Source organism: Nomascus leucogenys, chromosome 3, assembly GCF_006542625.1.
Source record: "Nomascus leucogenys isolate Asia chromosome 3, Asia_NLE_v1, whole genome shotgun sequence".
NCBI classification, from domain to species: Eukaryota; Metazoa; Chordata; class Mammalia; order Primates; family Hylobatidae; genus Nomascus; species Nomascus leucogenys.
This window is the reverse complement of record NC_044383.1, coordinates 140,555,632-140,563,274: the sequence shown is the minus strand read 5'-3', so window position 1 is coordinate 140,563,274 and position 7,643 is coordinate 140,555,632. Positions and strand designations below refer to the sequence as shown.

Here is a 7,643-nt window from a genome sequence, read left to right as displayed (position 1 = left end):
CATTAGAGATGCCATGGCTCAAATATGAAATCATATCACGTAGCACAGCTTAACCCGGGCACCAAGCTGTGATGTTTTGTGAGTAAAAGGAGTCACTCCCCTTAGCCTAGGGCATGGTTAAGTTGAACACAGAAATGACATCACCTTGACTTTGCCTGGGCATTTGGCCATGCACATCCTGTACGCTGCATCTTTAATAATGGGAAAAGTTATCCTGTGTCTTTCACCATGAGAAATACCAGAAGTCAGGGTTAAATTGAATGAAATACAAATCATCTTCAAAATCTGAAAACTGTGCCTCATAGAATTGGACTAAAAAAAGTAGCCTTTATCTGAACCAGTGCAGAGAAGATCTGAGATTGTCCACATTTCCCCCATCCTTTAGCTCCGGATGACACTGTAGAGACCACTGAATGTGGTGCTTGTGGGACAAAGGGTGGGGCTGAAGCCTAGCTCCCCAAAGCCTCTGCAGAGATAGCCTGGGAGTGAGGAGGGCTCTGCAGGTGGGCCTGTGGCTGTGAAGTTAAAACATTGAGCCTCTGTGGGCCACAAAAAATGCAGTACTGCTGTTTCCCATATGCACTTTGCTCAGTAAAGTCAAGTCAGGGGAGCAGGGAAGAAACTCGAAGGGGAGGCAGAACCCCAAGGCTAATCCTGACTCACTATTAACTGGCTTTATGGCATTGGGCATGAAATGGAACCATTTGGGAAGTTTCAAAACATACGGATTTGCATCTTTAAAAACTAAATTGCACAGTACTCTCTTTCCAGAGACGTTAAGATAATGGGAAAACAACTGCTTCTTGGAATGGAGAGATGAGGATCTGAATCTTGGCTCTGTGATGGAATTTCTGAATTGCCCAGGCAAGTTACTTACCTCTTATGGCTTCCATCTCTTCACTCTTAAATAATGCCAGTGACCTCACAGAGTTAGCCCTGAATTAATGAGATGATATTTGTAGTGCAACTGGATCATTGCCTAACGTTTTGTGCTAACCACCTGTGCTGCTGTAACAAAATATCATAGACGGGGCGGCTTGAACAACAGACACTTATTTCTCACAATTCTGGAGGCTCATAAGTCTAAGATCAAGCTGCTAGCAAATTCGGTTTCTAGTGAGGGCTGGCTTCCTGGCTAGTAGACAGCCACCCTCCTTGCAGTGTCCTTACACGGGCTCTTCCCTGTGTGTGCTCATGGAAAGGTGATCTCTGTCTTCCTCTTCATAGAGGGCACTAATCCCATCAAGGAGCTCCACTTTGATAATGAAATCGAAACTGAATGACCTCCCAAAGGCCCCACCTCCAAATACCATCACACGCGGGGTAAGGACGTCAATACACTGTTTTTTTCTTTTAGATGGAGTCTCGCTCTGTTGCCCAGGCTGGAGTGCAGTGGTGCGATCTCAGCTCACTGCAGCCTCCACCTCACGGGTTTAGGCGATTCTCCTGCCTCAGCCTTGAGAGTAGCTGGGATTATAGGCACCACCACGCCCGGATAATTATTGTACTTTTAGTAGAGACATGGTTTCGTCATGTTGGCCAGGCTGGTCTCAAACTCCCGACCTCAGAAGATCCACCCATCTTGGCCTCCCAAAGTGCTGGGATTACAGGTGTGAGCCGCTGCGCCCGGCCCAGTAGACCAATTTTGAAGGGGCGTATTTAGCCCATAACATTTCACAAATCAGAAGTACTCAGTAAACAGTAAGAATTATTATCTGTAAAATGGGTGGGTTGGCTAACATGCTCTCTAGAGTATTTTCTAACTTAGAAAAAAATTCCAGGTAATGTTATTAGCAACTCCTTTGCCCCTGCGTAGTATCTTCCTCGCTTTGGACTTCACAAGAACAGCACTCTCTTCCTTTCTGCCTTGGAAACTCCTTCCATATCTGTGAATTAGCGCCACCTTTTATCCAGCCATTTAATCCAACACAACGTGCTTGTTCTATCTAATTGGTATCCTTCAAATCCATTCATTTCTCCCCATATCTACTGCTACGAAGAACTAATGTTTAGACAATTATTATCCCTTGCATGAATTACTAAAATTGCCTTTTAACTAGCTTCCTGCCTTCCAGAACTGTACTTCCTACTTTATCCACGGGTAACCATGAATGGATTCCAGGTGTGTTCATTCCCTCAACCCTCATGGCGGCTGGGCAGGGTCTGGGGCCACCTCTTCCTGTTCCCCCATTGTGCCATATAATATTACCATTTTCCATGCATGTTGTGAGTGCAAAATCTGGGAGGCACTAGTGTCTAATCCACTCTGTACACTGCGGCCAAAATGATCTTTGAAAGGAAAAGTCAGTGGCTCCTCGTGTTGCCTTTAAGATCAATTAAAATTCCTTAGGCTGATAGATTCAGTTCACTTCATCAGCTTTAATTTATATCAGGCTCAACAGGCTATCTTGAGAAAATATTTTCCAAATTCCTTTAATTCCTTTTTTATTTTTATTTTTTTATTTTTTAGCCTGCCAATAACTTAGCTTGGAGTAGTGAGTTTCTAGAATTTTCCCACAGTGTAGAGGAGACACTCCTGCCCCCAGTTATAGACAGAGTCAGAAAAGGGAACAGGATGTGGGGAAAGTAAAAGAGCCCACAGGGCCAGTCGCGGTGGCTCACGCCTGTAATCCCAGCACTTTGGGAGGCTGAAGCAGGCAGCTTACGAAGTCAGGAGTTCGAGACCAGCCTGGCCAACATGGTGAAACCCTGACTCTACTAAAAATACAAAAATTAGCTGGGCGTGGTGGTGGGTGCCTGTAGTCCCAGCTACTCGGGAGGCTGAGGCAGAAGAATCGCTTGAATCTGGGAGGCAGAGGTTGCAGTCAGCCGAGATTGGGCCACTGCACTCCAGCGGGGGCGAGAGAGCGAGACTCAGGCTCAAAAAAAAAAAAAAGCCCACTGTACTTGGGTGGCTGAGGTAGAAGGATCACTTGAGGTCAGGAGTTCAAGGCTACAGTGAGCTATGATTGCACCTCTGTAGTCCAGCTTAGGAGACAGAGTAAGACCCTATCTCTAAAAAAAAAAAAAAGAAATTTTTAAAAAAAGAAAACTTACTGGTTTTCTGGTCCTGAGGATTCTGGGGAGGAGAAGGGAGAAAGAGTGTTTGTGCAAAATGGAAGAAGAGGGAGGAGAGGGAAGCTGCCAGTCCTTAAGTCTCTGGTGGTGGAGTGGGGCGAGGGCAGGGGACAGGGATGTTAATTAAATTAGTGGGTTACGCCAAGAGGAAGGAGGGGAGCTATTGCCATACATTTTCTAGGGCACAGACTCAGAAATACATAGCAGTGTGAATATTTTTTAAGGCTCAACTTCAATTCCTACGTGGAACACAAGCCAAGTCAGTTGTGGGGCCTCCTGAGGCGGGGGAGGTGAGCCTGGGTCAGAGGCTACTCGGAGGCTGGACACCAAGCTCAGGGGAAGACAGCCAGCAGAGCCAAAGTGAGGTGGAGTCCTGAGCAAGCTGGGAGGCCCAGCTCGCAGGCTGCACCAACAGCTCACATGACAAGCAGCTCCAGAATCATGCTCTGGGGTCTGAGAACCCCCATTGTCTCCCTGAAACCTCACAGGTATGTCTACTACACACCCTTCCTCCTGTGCACCTGGACAGCCTCTCAAGAAAGAATCAGGGCCAGGCACAGTGGCTCACGCCTGTAATCCCAACACTTTTGGGAGGCCGAGGCGGGTGGATCGCCTGAGGTCAGGGGTTGGGGACCAGCCTGGCCAACATGGCAAAACCCTGTCTCTACTAAAAATTCCAAAAATTAGCCAGGCATGGTGGCAGGTGCCTGTAATCTCAGCTACTCAGGAGGCTGAGGTAGGGATAATTGCTTGACCCCAGGAGGCGGAGGTTGCAGTGAGTTGAGATTGCGCCACTGCACTCCAGCCTGGGAGACAGAGGGAGACTCCGACTCAAAAAATAAAAAAAAAGAAAGAAAGAATCAGAACAGAGGAGGCTTCTCAGAGATTGAGCATTTTTTTCCAAGAAAGACTTAGCATTTCCTAGCAGTCTGTTTAAATCACTGGACTGTATTATGCATTTAACAGACTTGAGCATTAACTTTATTTATTTTTCCTTTGACAGTTGAAGACTTAGGAAAAGGACTTTAATAAAGAAGTTACCATTTTCTACACATCTCAATTAGAGTGTGTGACACATTTTGCAAACCTGTTATATTTGTAAAGCTCAAAGCAAAGCAATGGTTTAAGGTAGCATGCAAAACTGACAGTTCTCTTTTCCCATTTCTCCTCTTTACTTCTGCTTCTCAGGTTTTGCAAAGTCAGCAGAGAAGGCAATGTTCTGAGATTCCACATTTGGGCAATTGATTGAATGATGCTGCTGTAACACACAAGACTGGAATGGAGTTGAGACTGGGAACCTGATTATGAGCTACATTTTGGTCAAGTTTAACTTGATGTAATTATGCATTACCAATATCAAGCTATGTCTTGCAAGTTGTGGGTATCTACTTGGAGCTAAAAAGATTGGGACAGGAGATATGGATTGGAGAGTTTTCAACATATGAGTGATAAATGAAGCTGTTGGGATGGATGAGATCCCCTCCAATGAACAGTAAGAACATATAGTTTTGGTAGAGAAAAGGGCTAATGATAAAGACTGAGAAAAAAGAATGTTGTTAGTAAAATGGCCAACTGGGAAAAAGTGACAGAGTTGTGGAAGACAAAAGAAGTTTCTTTCTTTCTTTTTTTTCTTTTTTTGAGATGGAGTCTCATTCTCTCACCCAGGCTGGAGTGCAGTGGCACGATCTCAGCTCACTACAGCCTCTGCCTCCCCAGTTCAAGCAATTCTCCTGCCTCAGCCTCCCAAGTGGCTGGGATTACAGGCACATGCCACCATGCCCGACTAATTTTTGTATCTTTAGTAGAGATGGGGTTTCACCATGTTGGCCAGGCTGGGTTTGAACTCCTGACCTTAAGTGATCCGCCCACCTTGGCCTCCCAAAGTGCTAGGATTACAGGTGTGAGCCACCGTGCCCAGCCGCCAAAAGAGGAGTTTCAAGAGTTGGTGATAATCTGGGTCAAATTAGTTAATTATCTATTAATTCATTCAACAAATATTAAGCTGGCCATGTACCTGGTATAGTATTAGACTTGGGGGATACAAAGATGAAAAGACAAAGCCAGCAGAGTGGTTGGGTAGGATGGGAACTGGGGGAAGCCACTGGATCCTTTCACCAGGAAGGCACCCTGTAGCTTAGTAAAGTGATGGGATCAGGGGTAAAGTTGTGGTAGCAGAGGAGTGGCTGGAAGGGAGAATCTTTTTGAAGAAAGTCTGTGGTGAAATGCAGGAAGGCAATGGAGCTCCGCAGGAACTGACATTGGAAAGAAGACATTTGAGCGAGAGGGAAATGTGTGTGCGTGTGTAAGCTGAGAGGAACACATCGATGGGCTCAACGCATTCTTTCAGCAAGGGTTTATTGATAGCTATTTGGGAGCAGACACAATTACTGGGGGCGGGAGGGCGACTGAACAGTGAACAAAAACTCCACCCTCAGGAGGTTTCCACTCTAGTAAAGGGAGACAGACATAAAGCAAACTCAGAACACATAAAGTGCTCATGTGTTGACAAATGCTATAAACAACACGAGCACCAAGTGGTAGGGGAGGGGGGTACTTTATTGGAGGCCAGACCTCTCCGTGGTGTACACTTGCACTGAGGCCTAAGTCACGAGGCGAGGAGCACATGCACCATCATGCAGATGAACAGCCCTCCAGCAGAGGGAGAAGCAAGTGAGGAGGTGGGAGTGAGCCTAGGATGCTGGAGGGAAGGCAAGGCAGGGAGGAAGGTTGCGGGAAGTGAGGTTTATAGGTAGACAGTGGTCAGCTCCTCAGGGCTTTGCAGTCAAAGGGCTTGGCTTTTGTTTAATCGCAGTGCAAAACAACCAGAGGCTTTAGGCAGTGAATTGATCAGACTTCTTCTTTTTTTATGGTAAGAGAACTTTATTTTAATAAAAATGTCCTCTTTTCCAATTGACCCCTTCCTTTATTTTATTTATTTGTTTGTTTGTTTATTTATTTATTTATTTACTGAGGCGGAGTCTCCCTCTGTTGCCCAGGCTGGAGTGCAGTGGCACAGGAGTGGGACAGGATCTTGCTCTACTGCCCAGGCTACAGTGCAGTGGCATGATCACAGCTCACTGCGACCTTGAACTTCTGGGCTCAAGCAATCCTCCTGCCTCAGCCTCCTGTAGCTGGGACCACAGGAGAACACCACTGCGCCAACCTAATATTTTAAAAATGTTTTGCAGAGACAGGGTCTTGCTTTTTGCCCAGGCTTTGGTCAAGTCTTTTTTTTTTTTTTTTGAGACGGAGTCTTGCTCTGTCGCCCAGGCTGGAGTGCAGTGGCATGATCTCAGCTCACTGCAACCTCTGCCTCCCGGGTTCAAGCGATTCTCCTGCCTCAGCCTCCTGTGTAGCTGGGATTACAGGCATGCGTCAACACACCCGGCTGATTTTTATATTTTTAGTAGAGACAGGGTTTCACCATGTTGGCCAGGCTGATCTTGAACTCCTGACCTCAGATGATCCGCCCGCCTTAGTCTCCCAAAGTGCTGGGATTACAGAAGTGAGCCACCATGCCCGCTGAAGCAATCCGTTTATTTAGACATTCTCTTCTTAGGCATTTTTAAGTTTTTCCACCGCTGTAACACCACTGTGTATTTTTCACTTTCAGTCTTCTCTTCAAACACTTTTTTTCAGGAGAATCTGCATCACTGTCTCTGTTCCTACTTCCTTATCCTCTTCAATGAGAAGATCCAATGTATCTCCCACTTTGACCATTCTGCTTTTCTTCCATAATTTTTCCCCATTCAGCCTGAATTCACCTTTGCAGAAAGCATCTTCCACTTTGTTTCTTCCAACATCCAGGCTTGTCTTCGGGACAACGTCATCCTGAAAAGACCGCACTACTGTTTCCAGGTCTTGAAAGTCTTTGCTACAGTAGGGCCATCCTCAAGCTCCTCTTCCTGCTCACTCATCTCATTCTGATCACTTTCTGCATCACAGTCCTCTTCACCTCCTATTTTTTTTGCAGATACTTTTTAGTAGATTTTTTAGAGCTTATATTACTTTTGAGTCTTATGGAAAATGGAAAAATATGTTCCAGAGATATTAAAAGCCCCGGGAGTCTCAGTGAGAAAATGTTATGGAAAAGTGTTTTATAATTTGGTGCATGTAACTTGGTACTAAAAAATTACAAGTATTGATTCCAGGAAGTACAGAGTTTGTGTGATGAAAGTGTCCCTCAGAGAACACCCCAGAGTCCAATCCAGGTATCTGGCTTTCTTAAAACACCAGCATGCAATTTGACACTAGTTATAGCCATGGCACTTATAACCTGTATGTCAAGGCCTCTGAAAAGACTCCTTTTTTCCTCTGAGGTCCACAACGCTTACTGTTGGAGAACCGTCTATTGGAGATGAGAGGAGACTCAGCGAGAAGAGTCAGGAGGCCAGCGGTGGGCGGGGCAGGAGCTGCTCACGCTTGGACCAGCCCCAGGGTTTTGGCAGTGAAGATGCTGGGAAGTGGTGGAGCTGAGGACAGTTTTTGAGTGGAATTCCATCAGGACTTGATGGGTTTGGATGTGGCATTAAAGGGAAGCCTGGCTCAGAATAAAAGGGAAGTTG

At 45.9% G+C, this 7,643-nt stretch overlaps 1 pseudogene; it reads right to left on the bottom strand.

The window, feature by feature from the left end:
* Positions 1 to 6,614: 6,614 nt before the first annotated feature.
* Positions 6,615 to 7,348, bottom strand: LOC100598846 (annotated as a pseudogene).
* Between the last annotated feature and the right edge of the window lie 295 nt (positions 7,349 to 7,643).